The sequence below is a fragment of the Carcharodon carcharias genome, chromosome 4, assembly GCF_017639515.1.
Source record: "Carcharodon carcharias isolate sCarCar2 chromosome 4, sCarCar2.pri, whole genome shotgun sequence".
Classification (NCBI taxonomy): Eukaryota; Metazoa; Chordata; class Chondrichthyes; order Lamniformes; family Lamnidae; genus Carcharodon; species Carcharodon carcharias.
In genome coordinates, this window is record NC_054470.1 from 155,364,286 (window position 1) to 155,378,652 (window position 14,367).

General features: G+C 42.1%; 1 protein-coding gene across 9 annotated transcripts in view; it reads left to right on the forward strand.

The window, feature by feature from the left end:
- The window catches only part of fcho2 (FCH and mu domain containing endocytic adaptor 2), a 267,367-nt gene that overhangs the window by 36,668 nt on the left and 216,332 nt on the right, over positions 1–14,367 (forward strand). The window contains exon 1 of one of the 9 annotated variants that reach the window (XM_041185865.1): positions 2,964–2,983. The exons of the other annotated variants lie outside the window; for them this stretch is intronic. The gene's annotated coding sequence lies outside the window, so the exon portion shown is untranslated. Of the gene's footprint in view, positions 1–2,963; positions 2,984–14,367 lie in introns of those variants that run through there. 9 annotated transcript variants of the gene reach the window in all.

Genomic DNA, 14,367 nt, shown 5'->3' on the forward strand with positions numbered 1-14,367 from the left:
GACGCCGGGGGAGTGAAGGGAAGATGTGTTTGGTGGTTTTTTTGTGTCCTTACTTATCACCCCACCAGCCTCTGCGTTCAAAGGATCATCTTCCGCCATTTCTGCCAACTCCAGCATGATGCCACCACCAAACACATCTTCCCTTCACCGCCCCCCCCCCCCCCGCCCCCGGCTGCATTCCACAGGGATCGTTCCCTCTGGGACACCCTGATCCACTCCTCCATCCCCCCTGCACCTCAACCCCCTCCCACGGCACCTTCCCATGCAACCGCAGAAGGTGCAATACCTCCCCCTTTACTTCCCCTCTCTTCACCGTCCAAGGGCCCAAACACTCCTTTCAAGTGAAGCAGCATTTCACTTGCACTTCCCTCAATTTAGTCTACTCCATTCGTTGCTCCTAATGTGGTTTCCTCTACACTGGAGAGACCAAACGCAGACTGGGTGACCGCTTTGCAGAACACCTTCGGTCTGTCCGCAAGCATGACCCAGACCTCCCTGTCACTTGCCATTTCAACACTCCACCCTGCTGTCATGCCCACATGTCTGTCCTTGGCCTGCTGCATTGTCCCAGTGAAGCTAAATGCAAACTGGAGGAACAGCACCTCACCTTCCGACTAATCACTTTACAGCCTTCCGGACTGAATATTGAGTTCAACAATTTTAGATCATGAACTCTCTCCTCCGTCCCCACCCCCTTTCTGATTCCCCCCCCTTTTTTTCCAATAATTTATATAGATTTTTCTTTTCCCACCTATTTCCATTATTTTTAAATGCATTTCCATCCATTGTTTTATCTCTACCTTTTAGCCTATTTCGATTCCTTCACCCCACCCCACCCTAGGGCTATCTGTAACTCTTTCGAGTACAAACCCGTTTCAATCTGTTTCAGATGAAGTTACATTGTTTCATAGTTTGCCATTGTGAGATTTGAACTCTTGATCTTGGGGTTACAAACCCAGTACCATAACCACTTGGCTATTTAGGCCAAGCCCTAGGGCTATCTCTACCTTGCTTGTCCTGCTTTCTACCTTTAATTAGCACATTCTTTAGGTAATATCACCACCTTCAACACCTCTTTGTCCTTTTGTCTGTGACATCTTTTGGCTATCTCCACCTATCACTGACCCTCTATCCAGCTCTACTTGTCCCACCTCACCCCCCCCCTCCCCCAAACCAGCTTATATATCACCTCTCTTCTACTTTTACTTAGTTCTGCTGAAGAGTCATACGGGCTCGAAACGTTAACTGTGTTCCTCTCTGCAGATGCTGCCAGACCTGCTGAGTTTTTCCAGGTATTTTTATTTTTGTTTTAGTCATAACATTGCATGTCAAGTTGCAATTCTTACACAAATTGTCTTTAAATAAAGCTGTGAAGCACAAGATGGGACAAGAGCAATCTGTTCAAGCATTTCATGTTGTCACGGAATTAAATACCTAAGGCCAGTGTGAACTTGAAAACTGGTTGCAATGCCTTTACAACTTTTATTGTAAAATCAAAGTAATGGCAATATAAATTTTTAAAACATCTAACAATGGGAGATGAAGTAGGAATCCTTATTTATTATCTACAAATCAAAAAGGTTTTTTTAACTGTGCATTAACATTAAGTTTACGTCGTTCTGTACTGTGTTTTCATCTTTTTACAATTCTAGGCTTATTTTATTTTTTTTCTTCCTTGTTTTCTGCTGCTCCTGTCATTTTTGTTAATGGTCCAGCTCCAGATGCCTTAATGTTTCATACTTAAAAAAAAATTAATGTTCCTGGGGAAGAGAGAAACAATAGAAAGTTTCCTTCAAGCACATCCTGTTTTTATCAAGTAATGGAAAATCAAAGCATCTAATTAACTATAAGAGTAAGAGCAGTTTGCCATGTCAGCTATATTACACTGTCAGGATAGACCTCATGAAGTTGAAACAAAAATTTGTGGCCTACAATATCTGGCAGGAGGCAGTTTCCTTTAACTAAAATTATGAAAACTGGCATTCAGAAAGCATATTCTTTAAGAATGCTGCTGTCTTAGTTATTTGAGTAGAGGTCAAGGTAATATTTGATTGTATATGGCACACAGAAAACTTAGTAAACCCAAGATCGCTGGGATCAAGGAAAAAAACAGCCAGCAGCTGGATTTATAACTGTAACACCAGCAGATGGACATGGCCATCAGAGATCGGTCATCAGAGCCAAAGTGCACAGTGACTAGAAATTCCTCAGCAATTGTTTTGATTCAGCAATTTTCAGCTGATTCAGCAATGACCATCCCTTTATTATGTTCTGCTCCATTCACAATGGAGCTGCCAGTGGCAAGACTTGGACAACATCCAGCCTTGAGCTGACATTAGCAGATAATATTTGTGCCAGTTAGACCCCAGACATTGACCATTTTTCAATAGGAAAAATCGCAACCGCCTCTCCTGATCATCAGTGGCACCGTTAACATCATGGTGTCACCATTATTGGACCCTAATTGATGTCATGCTTAGAAGGGTAAAGGTTGGGTGAATGGATAACCGCCAGAGCTTTCAAATGCTTTCCACCACCTCCTGGATGTGCAGTGGCAATAACACTTGAGGAACTCAATACCATCAGGTTAAAGCAGACTGTTTCATTGGAGCTACAGGACCCTATTCAACCTCTCCACCACCAGCTCATTGTTGTTGCATGTTTTATTATCTAGAGGAGGAATACTATAATTTGTTGTTTGCTTAAGTACACCTCCACAAGCCTTGCAATGTCTACCATGAAAAGGTAAAGAGAAGTGCTGTCATGAAAATGTATTCAAGTTCCACCCCAAGTCGTACATCATCCTGCCTTGGGCATCTCTAGTTGTTTCTTCATTGTTGCTGAGGAAAGTTCTGAAATTCCCTGCCTAATATTGTTGTGGGAGCACCATCATTAGAAGGATTGGATTATGAAACCTTGATAATATTTTCTGACCTCAACAACTTTTCTCCTCTGCTTTCCAGAATGTGGTGACTCCAGTAAGGTATGCACTGGTACTTTTTATTTTGCTTTGACCAAATGATGATTTTTTCATAGGTGAAATTAATTATTTAAGCATCAGAATTTAGTTCAGTGGAGGGTAACAGTTATCGTAGGCTGGTGCAGTCCTTATCTTGTTTGGTGCATCACACTTTACAACAGGGCCATTAGACAGAAATTGGGAATGTAAACCATAACAGAATTCCCTTCCTTCCCATAATAAAAGCAAAATAGTGCGGATGTTGCAAACTGAATTAAAAGGAAGTGCTGGGAATAGTCAGCAGGTCTGGCAGCATCTGTAGAGAGATAAGCAGAGTTAATGCTTCAGGTCAAATATGACTCTTCTTCAGTTCTCAAATACGAAGAGTCAAATTTGACTTGAAATGTTAAATCTGTTTTTCTCTCCACAGCTGCGTCCAGACTTGCTGGGTATTTCCAGCACTTTCTCTTTTTATTCCCTTTCTTCCCAACCTGGCCACTTTGAAGCAAGCTAATTTCTACTTCCTCATTCTACCCCATCCTTTTGTGGCTGACATCAGGACCCAGATCTTCTTGTCTCCAAATGGTTGTGCACTGGCAGTACCCTGGAAGATGTGCTGGGGAACCCTCAGCAGTCCCAACGCAAGGATTCTGCAGTAATTGCCCAAGAAGTTTCAATTTCCATTGGGCGATTACCCTTCGCCTGGAGCCCTCTTGATTTAAAGTCAGAGACTTCGGACAGGTCTGACTTATTTACTAGAATGGTTAGCTAGTAAAAGTTAGGATTAAAGCTAGTTCACCTCCTGGATAACTATACTACTGATACCCTGAACCCCCACAGGACCCACCTGACTACCCCTGCCTCAGTCCCCTGCTAGTCCCCCAACTTCCTGACTACCTCCCCACCCCCCCCCACAACCGACTACACCCCCGGCTACCCTCCCAAACCACCGCCGACCCCCAACTACCCTCGCTACCCCCAACTAGCCTTTCCATGCCCCCAACCCTTCCCACTAACCTGACTACCCCCTGACCACCCTGGCTACCCCCCAGACCACCCGACTATCTTCCTCACCAACGACAATTCCCCACCTCTACCAAACCACCCCCTGACTTCCCAAACCCCAACTACTTCATCTGATCCAACTACCACCCCCTCAAACCCCCGACTATACCCCCACAACCACCTGACCAGTACCCCACCCGACTCACCTTACCCCCTCACCCGCTCACCTCACACAATTACCTTCTCTTGGTAGTTTGTCGAAGTGGTTTTGGGACATTTAAACACACTGTTATATGATAACTAGCGCCTACAAAGGAAGGACTCGACCAGGTATGCTCCACATTTCTCAGGAGGCCCAGTTTGCAAGTTTGGGCGAGAAATGTGGAGCTTCAGTGCAAGGTAAGTAAATAGAAGTGGAGTGGCAATCTGACAGTGATTGCCAGTCTTCGGAAGATTCGGCCCCAGATAACTCAAAGCCAGTTTGAGATTTGAATATGGGGTCTTTCTGGCACTGTTTCCAGTGCAGTTCCTCACGGAACTATGAGAAAACCCAAGTGTTTTTTTCACAGTTTTGATGCCCTTGTGGAATACCTGACCTTATCTCTTGTCTGTGTAATAAAATTTTGATGTATTGAGGTGGTTTTGTAGTTCAATTCACCCTCACTTTCCAGTACTGGCTCGGTCTCACTCTTCTGCACTCTTCAGCTGGTTGCCTACCCTTACAGATTGTTTCCTGTGTATGATATAACTGTCCTGATGCTTCCACTCTTAAATTTGTGCTATTTCCTGCATTATTGTCCATTAAGGCCTTGATCCCATCTTTCCCCAACTCTGATTGCTATTATTCAGAACCACGTCAGAGTTTTTCATTTGAATTGGACACACTCAGCAGCACAACAAATATCCCTTCTCAGTGTTGCTTCTTTAGTGCAGCTGAGCTAAGTACATTCAGGATGATCACCCAGTAATATAAAGAAGAATAGTGCAGATCTGACCCAATGTTGAGCAGGATAGCAGACTGGATAATGTGAGCACTAAAACAGAAAAGATAGTAGCAAAGTCAGATTAGTTTTAGATACAGTTCAGCTAATTATAACATTCAGAGATTGAGGCACCAGGTATATGTCTGTGCCAGGGGCAGAAGCTTTCCCTTGAATGTTGTTATCATACGATCATAATAAATATGTGTAGGAGGAGGCCATTCGGCCCATCAAGCCTGCCTGCACCCCTCCACTTTTAAGCCTGCACTCCCCCTATAATATTTGACTTCCTTGTAAATCCCATTTGTTTTCCAGTTACTTTTTGTATCTGCATGCTGGCTTTTGTGATTTATGTGCAAGGACACCCAGATCCCTCTGAATTGTAGCATTCTGTAGTCCCTCTCCACTTAAATAACATTCTGCCTTTCTATTCTTCCTGCTAAAGTGGACACTCTCACATTTCCCACATTGTTCTCCCATCTGCCAAATGTGTGCCCACTCACTTAACCTATCTGTATCCCTTTGCGGATTCTTTGCATCTTCCTCACAACCTGCTTTCCTATCTACCTTTGTATTGTGTTATGCCAACACCATTATATGAGAGGAGAGTAAGTGGCAGTGATGCTCATTGTGACTGAATAATTTTAATAAAGGTATGTGAATTCAAATTTGAATATACAGGTTCCACATAGATCTCTACATTAACAGCTGTACCTTGCACATTTAAATGTTGCCCCTGAATGGTTCTTTTGCAAAATTTATGTATAAGGCTAGTTCACAGAGTTATTTGGTGCAACTTCTTACAGGAAATGGGATGGGAGGAGACAAAAGTTTCTTGTGTTGCATGTGGAGCTAGTAAGTTTTTGTTTACTTTGGTTTTCCAGTAAACTTTTGGAATTAGATTACTGTGTATCTGTTACAACCCCTGCAGATATTTGTGTTAGGAGGCCCAAGCTTTAATCTGTAGAAGTTTTAATTTGTGAAAGCTCAAGTTAAAATGGAACTAATCATGGATAGTTCAGAGTTTCAAGATCTGGAATAGCAGTACAGTAGAAATGAATGTCAAAAGAATCAGAGGCAACAAAAGAAAAAAAATTTGCACAACAAAATTATTATGATCTGGAATGCACTGCTTGAAAGGATTGTGGAAGTAGTTTCAATAATAAAGTTTAAAATGGAATAGGATAAATACTTGGAACGGGGAAAAATGTGCAGGGATATGTGAAAAGAGTAGGGGAGTGGAATTAATTGAACTGCTCTTTCGAAGATCCAGCAAAGACATGTTGAGCTGAATGGTCTGCTTCTATAAATATTTTGCTGTCTATTAGGTCTTAATGCAGATGCAGTTTGGGTTAAATGTGGGGTAAAGATATTTGTGTACGGCTTCAACTTGGAGCATCTAGCCCTACCTTCAGAGGAATGCTGGAATATTGTTGGCACTAAAATTGGACATCGCGGGCCGAATTTTTGTCTCCTGCAAAAGGCAGGACAGGAATAGAGTCGGAAATCAGTAAATTTCAAAATTCTCACTTCATGTTCACTGTACACCATCTTCCCCTAGTTGGTAAAAAGTTTGGATTGCGAGCCTGTATGCGTGCACGTCCTTTGACTTCAGGTCTTCATTATAAATGCTGAGGGGAAATTCCTTTTTCATCCCCCATGGTATTTTCATTAGTTGTGCGCGTTTTCGAAGCTTGTGGGAGCCCCACCAGGTTGAGAGAGTTGGGAACACTTGGTTTGGGCCATAAGGAGCGTGAGAAAGCTCAGCAGCCACTTCTAGTAAGGTGTTTTTTCAACTTTTCATTCTATATAATATATTAATGACCCCAACTTTTGGATACTCCTATGTAGTGTAACCCTTGTTGCCTTGCAGGAGCTGGGGCAGACTGCTCACGTCTCTGGCAAAATGGCTGTGATGATCTGCAATGACTCGCTGTGGCCCTTCTTGCTACTGCATTGCCTGCATCTCTGCAGAGACAGCCTTCTTCGCTTGGTCTTAGCCAACAGCTGGGGCTTCTGGCTGAGGGGCCGAGGAAGCCAAGTATGTTGAGATTGACTCAAAGTGCAGGAATCCCTTCCCCTTCTCTTCAGATTCCTCATGAGATCCCAATGCCTCAGTTATCTAAGCCAGATGACCACAATTCTACTGTTATAGGTCTAAATACTGAGTCCTAAACTGAGACACCTGAGGCTCTGTCCCACTGCCCCATGTTGCATTCCTACGACTTCCCTCCCCTCCCTGGGGACTATACATAGAAACGTGTGACTCTGACACCTCCTCCTGCACGCTAGTGCTGTGCTTATCACCCAGTGCTCCTCACTCTGTGCGATTGTGCCCATCAGAATGCGAGTCTCTGGGCTGTGCCTGCTGCATTCGACACCGGTGATGGGGCATCCTTTAATACTTCTTAGTGTTGGTGTCCAAGGCCTGAATCCTCTCCTGGGGGTAGGACTGCAGAGCCCGGACCTGTGAGAGAAGCAAGACACAGCTATGCGATGAAGTAATGCAGAGCATCCTCAATCATAATTGCTTTCTCCCAAAGCTAGCCCAGTAGTTGGTCTGCAGACAATTGATGGCTCCCTGATAGCACATAATCAGACCTTTAAATGACACAGCACCAGTATCTTCCGAGATGCCATTACGCAGGTCCATCTCTCCCCCTCCCCTAGATAGCCTTCGCCACCATCAGCACAATCACATCAACATCATGGCCTTGTGCACCTGCTTGGGGATGCTGGGTGGGTACTCAGTGTCACCCACATACTAAGATAAGGGCATTCTTGCAATTTTCATCGCCTCCTCCACCAGATGTCTAATGTTGTAGAATTGTGGGGTTCCAATCCCGATGATCTTGACCTCTAGGGCATTGTCCGCCTTCCTGAAAGGACAAGAGAGTAAGGGTGATGTGGTGGCTTAGTGAGGCATGGAGATGGAAGATTCCTCTAAGCAGTCTCCAAGGATTTCTCTATTTGTGTCCTTTAAAATTCAGTTTTCACTGTGCATTTGACCTGAGCACATACTTCTGCAATGCTGCTTAGGAGTATGCAGCCTGTGTCCACCTGAAACCTGGCATAGTGCATACAGCGATGCCAGGCTCCACACCTATTAGAGAAATCCCTCTCATGTTGCCAGAGTGCAGAAGGTTACTGAAGTGCTTTCTCCACTGGAACCTGGTTCACTGGTTCCACCTGTGGCTCCCATCTGAACCTAGGCACTTTTGGTGGTAGCTGGAGGCAGTTTGTGAGAATGCCTTTGTGCTTGAACACCTCACTCCCTAGAATCTCCAGGTTATGGTCTCTGAAACAGGGTGTTGCTGCTTCCTTGGAGTGCTGGCTGTTGCCTAGATCCATCATCCTGGGATAAGGGTAGAAGAGGTATATGGGTCAATCATCATGGGATAAGGATGGAAGAGGTACATAGGTTAATATGTGTGTAACACTCATGCTGTGTGTCATCATTAGTGGTATGGAATACCAGTGAGGGGATGGTGATGCACTGTGTGACATATGAGGATTTGCCTTGCATAGGCTTGGTGGTCTCAGCATTGCATGACAATTGGCAGGGTAGCAAACCATGTCCCATGTCGCCAATGCTGTTAAGGCCCGTGTTCTTCGAGTAGTGATCGTGCCTTGGTTTGAGCTGCAGCTGGGGTAAGCATGGGACTGATCAGTGTGCTGCCTTCTCAGAGCAGATGGCAATTGTGAGTTCCAAGTGAGGGGTGTAGCATCTGAGCTGTGCTACTATGTACACTTGCAGAGCTGTTTGAGCTGCTGCATGAGATTTTTTTTAAATGCAGGGTGAGCAGCAAAAGAGTGGTTTAGCAGGATGCTCAGAGGCAGGAGTCGATTGGCATAATTGGAGTTCAACAGTGGACACAGAAATGGTTAGTGAGTACACTAAGGGAATATTCTTAATAGGTCATCTTTCACAGGATAGCAATGTTTCAGCCATCAGTGACATCAACAATGAGTACTTACAGTGCAACGGTCAGAGTTCTCTTTCAATGGACGCTGTGGGACATTGCCAGGCAAATCAGTCAGGAGAATGTTTGCACCTCTTTTACTGGGCCCAGGATAGGAAGCACCCGCCTCTGCCTGACCTTGCACCCAATCCAAAAGTGCCAAACCCGAACCTGGCCCACCCACGTTTGTCACGAAACTAAGGTGCAAATGAGAGGACATGACGGGTATGGGTTCACAAAGTCAAGAAGTGTCCCGACTCATGTTTCCAGAACCAGAGGGGAAAATCTGGCCACTTGCCTGAAGTCTATGCTGGTACTTTTTCCCAGATGAAACATTGTCTAATTCCATTCTCTTGCTTGCTTCCCATACCCTTTAATATTCTTTTTCAAGCCAACCATCTAATTCGCTTGCAAAAGTATTTATGGACTCCAACTTTTTGTGATCCAGTTTCCACATTTTAACCACGTGTTCTGTAAAGAATTTCTTTTCTAACCACCCCTCATGCTTTTTGTAACTATTTGAATTTTTTGCCTGCACTTTACTGTCTGGACAGGGAAGGTTGGAAGAAGTTAGAAATAGAGAGGGCCAAAACAATGTTCCCTCTATTTTCCTTTTAAGTGTACAGGAGATTTATTTTTTTGTGCGGCTGCACAAAAGGGGCCAACTTGTGTGGGAGCTTTTGTGTTGCTTAGTGGGTGCGCAGCTTGCAGCTTACAGGGAATATTTGGCCAAAACAATTGGTCGATTTAACCACAATGAGAAGAATTATAACAAAAGCAAAATACTGCAGATGCTGGAAATCTGAAATAAAAACAAAATGCTGGAAAAACTCAGCAGGTCAGGCAGCATCTGCGGAGAGAGAACAAGGCTAGTGGGTGAATAGAACTTGGCGTGAAATAGATTATAGACAGCCAAGTTTTGGGTGAGCTGAAGTTTATTGAAGCTATGTGATTAGAGGTTCTAAAGAAGATTATTGGAGTAATTGAATTGGAAAGTGATTAAAGCATAGTTGAGGGTTACAATGGTAGATGAAGAAGGGTGCAGGCATGGAAGTGAGTGATCATTATGATAGGGAAGTTTGAAACTTGACTTGGGGGCAAACGAGATAGCGATGCCACTATTTGTTTTGGCCTAAGTCAGTGGCTGGTGAATAGGATGGAGTTGGTAGCAATGAGTTGGAATTTGTGATGGAGCCTATTGCAAACATATAGTAGTAAGTCTGGTTAAGTATCAAAATATACTTGAAATCTATGAAAATGAAATGCAGTACAGTATTCCCTATTCCAATTGAAATATGTCTTAAATTATATTACCATTTTGGTCTGGATATTTAATAAATGATCTTTAAACATTAGTTATAGAACTGTCTTGACAAGTGAATTTTGTATGTTTGTAACCTTGCTTGAAAATATCCTTCACAAACCACTGAAGGGCAGTAATTAATTTGTGTAGGCTGCTTTTTCTTCAAGCTTCAGTGGTTCAGCTCATTTACAACCACAGTTGAAAACATTAGAAAGGCAGCAATAGCATTTGGTATGGCTTGTTTTGCTGCTAAAGGAATACATTTTACACTATAACCTTAGTTTTCAAGAATTGCTTTTCTTGGGGCTGTTCAGAATGTCATTTGAATATAATACATTAAAAAATGTATTTAGGTGTTGATAGTATTACAATACTATATTGAAACTGGTACAGTATTTGCCTGCTTAAAGGTGCTAAAAGATGATTCAATAGTAACATTCAAAAGAGAATTGGATAAATACTTTATGGGAAAAAAATTACAGAGCAAGGGAGTGGGATTAATTGGATAACTGTACCAATGAGCTGGCACAGGCACGAGTGGGTGAATAATCTCCTGTCCAGGATTATTTTAAATCTTTATTAAACTGGTTTTCAAGTAGTGTTTTGTATTGGCTTTGAGGAGCTGAAACACATAACCTATGAAATTATAGAACTAAAAATAGTGATTAAAAGAACCATTTATAGTGTTTTATCACATAACTGGGATTTCACAAAATGCAATGAATTTCTTCTGAAGTGCAGCCACTATTGGAAAGTTGCTTTCTTCTTTTACTTTTGTGGACAAATAAATATCCAGTCACCGTACCTGATTCTACTACCTTGTTCAGATGCTGGGACAAACATATCAAAGTAGTCCCACACATTATACCTTTCTTTTCAAGTGAAAGTCTTTATTTTTTTGGAGTACAGAATTGGCCTCACATGCAGAGGCCACATAACTGCAACTTCTTTGCATATTTTATATCTTTATGTATGTAACTGCCAAATCCAGTAGCCAATCACAGACAAACAAAAAAAATCTCATCATCCAATCATGCAATTATCACATACGTAGACCACAAGTTGCTTAGGCATAAATATTTTGGCTTTCTGCACCATTTGTTCTTGGCCACCTGGCTTCCCTTATGAGAGTAGTTATGTGTGAGCCATAACCCAAGAAAACTTAACATTCCAGGCTCCTCAGAGGGACCATTAACCTATCTCCCATGAGATATTAACCCTTTTTTATGTTTTTACCACATTTAAATCAAAGAGCTACCTTGGCTAAGTATATTTTTTAGTATTCATTCAAGGGAATGTTCCATGGATGAGGAACTTCAGCTATGTGGATAGATTGGAGAAGCTAGGGCAGATCTCTTTGGAGAAGAGAAGATTAAGAGGAGATTTGATAGAGGTGCTCAAAAATCGTGAGGGGTCTGGACAGAGTAGATAGGGAGAAACTGTTCCCATTGTTGGAGGATTGAGAATCAGAGGATACCGATTTAAGGAGATTGGAAAAAGAAGCAATGAAGACATGTGGAAAAGGATTTTTACACAGTTAGTTGTTAGGATCTGGAATGTTGTGCCTGAGAGTGTAGTGTAGGTAGATTGAATCGTGACCTTCAAAAGAGAATTGGAGAATTATCTGAAGAGAAAGATTTGGAGGCCTGCAGGGAAAAGGCAGGGAAGTTGGATTAGATGAATTATTGTTGTAGGGAGCTGGTACTGACACAATGGGTGGGCCTCCTGTGCTGTAGCCATTCTATGATTCTAGTGTGAATTCAAGCAATAAGCATGTATGATGACTTAAAACATTAAAAAAATTGCAGAAATTGGAGACCTAATTGCTTTTTCAATTTGACATATAGATCGCAGCATATAAGTCCACCTCTGAAGCTTTGAAAAATCCATCCAAAGATGGGGCCGACTTATATACTGAGTATAAAATGTGAACTGCCTGTGATGATGTAATTGGTCACCATTTTGAAATGTGAAAAAAAACCCGGTAATTCGAATTAAGTCAATGTGTTACGTTTTATTTAATGAAATAATTCTACAAGACTGATTTGATCCACAATTATAATGTTTTAAAAACAGTCAAATTCATCGTTTTCAGCTTCCAGTGCAAAGTGTTCATCAAATCCATCCGAGTCACTTTGGCTATAGCATCATTATAAGGGTCCCACTCTGGATCAGCTGTGGCACTTTCGGTTTTATAATCATCCCTCCACGAAAGATCATCTTCCTATCCATCCATTGAATTAGATACTTTGCATTTGTTGAATGACTTGATGATAATTTGTACATTAATAGCATCCCATGATTTAATGCCGAAAATACACAAAACGTCAAGTGGGGCGGCACACATATTTCAACTCTTTGTGAAGGTTTTTCTCCATCAACCATCCACTTACTCCATTCAGTATGACGTGATCCTTGGATGTATGCCTCAACAAGCCATTCAAGGGATGCTAGACCCTGCCCACCCCCCACTCCCGGTATAACTGCAATTTGAGACTTATTGCTTTGAAAGAGCCTCTAGATCTCATTGATTAAGTGCGATTAGAAATGTCCCACACTAATAAGCTGTGTTCTTTGCATAAGCCACCAGGACTCCTATATACTATCAATCAACAATTTCACTTCATCCTCACCCAACTACCCTTGTCATGGATATGCACAAAACCTCTTGCAGGGAACTTGATTTTCAGCATGGTTTTATGTCTGAAAATTACCATAGTCTTTAATTTTGTTCCATCTGTCATGCAGGCTAATACCACCATGAATCTTGTTTTCTCATGTCCTGTTTTCACTAGAACTGTTTTTGAACCTTTGCACTTCATAGTTTGGTTACTGGACGTATCAAAATTCAAGGGCGTTTTATCCATGTGGCCGATGTGACATCATGAGCACTTGTGTTTTTGCCACTGTCTGATGATGAATCACTGGAAACTGATGATTTTGGCATTGAGATCCCTTACCGAGCGATCTTGGTCTTCTGCAGAAGACATGTTAGTTCCATTATACATTGACATTTTCATTCCATAAAATGGCTACACCAACTAGCTGTCCTTCTAAAATCTTTGGTGGACTCAGAGTTTGATTTGGCCCACTTAAATGCCTATATTTTGTAGTGGTTTTGTTAGGGATTGTTAACATTTAAAGAGAAACCCGAATACCTCATATGAACAAGTAGCAGGAGTAGGCCATTCTGCCCCCTGCCATTTAATAAGATCATGGCTGATCTGATAGTAACCTGAAATCTGCATCCCACCTATCCCTGATGACCCATCACCCCTTTGCTTAAAACCTCGTTTTAACCAATAGAACCACGCCACAAGATTTCACTTTTTTTTAAACAAAACAAACTTTATCATATATAGAACAAATTGAACAAAGCAAATCCGATTAACCTAACATGTGCTTTATAACTACTGATGTTATGCACTCAGCTTTACTTCTTACTTCTCTTAAGATGCATCAATCTTAAAGTTATTAACTTTTGTAGGGACCACCCTTAAGTATTCCACAGTCCTCTGGAGAATTCCCCTCAACTCCAACTATTCTCAGAGGTAAAACTTTCATGTACCATCTCTTGACTGTGGATACATCAAGCCCCTTGTTCTGGTTACTTTTAAATACTTCCAAGCTAATTCAGCTGATTATTTTGCAATAAGACACTGTGAAATCCAATGTAGATTCTCCCACTAGCTTCAAAGTAGGCAGTCTTCCAGCTTCTGTTCCATCACAAGATTCAAACTGAGATTAAGCTTCATCTGCCTTCCAGACAGTGAACAATGCATTAGTTCTTTACTCTGCTTACAGGGCAGATCTGTCTATCATTTACTTTGGCTAACTTCTCTGAGTGAGATGCAAACCACACAAGGTTCAAACTGCAAAATCCCCAGCAAACACCCAGATAAATTGAAACCAGAGAGCCTCCCTAAGCTCCACCCATCCCCATGACAGGGTAGCCTGCTCTGGGCTGTCCTGTCCTGAAACTGGCCTTTAATTTAATTATCCCTCATTTACATTTTTTCTTAATCTGATGAAGTAAATGGGCTTTATGACATTTCAGCATTTACTGAATGATTTTAAAGTAATTTAACTCTATCTTCCAAAAGAAAAACACCTCTCTGGATAGCCATTACATCAGGCTTTGCAGACATCATGTCTCCA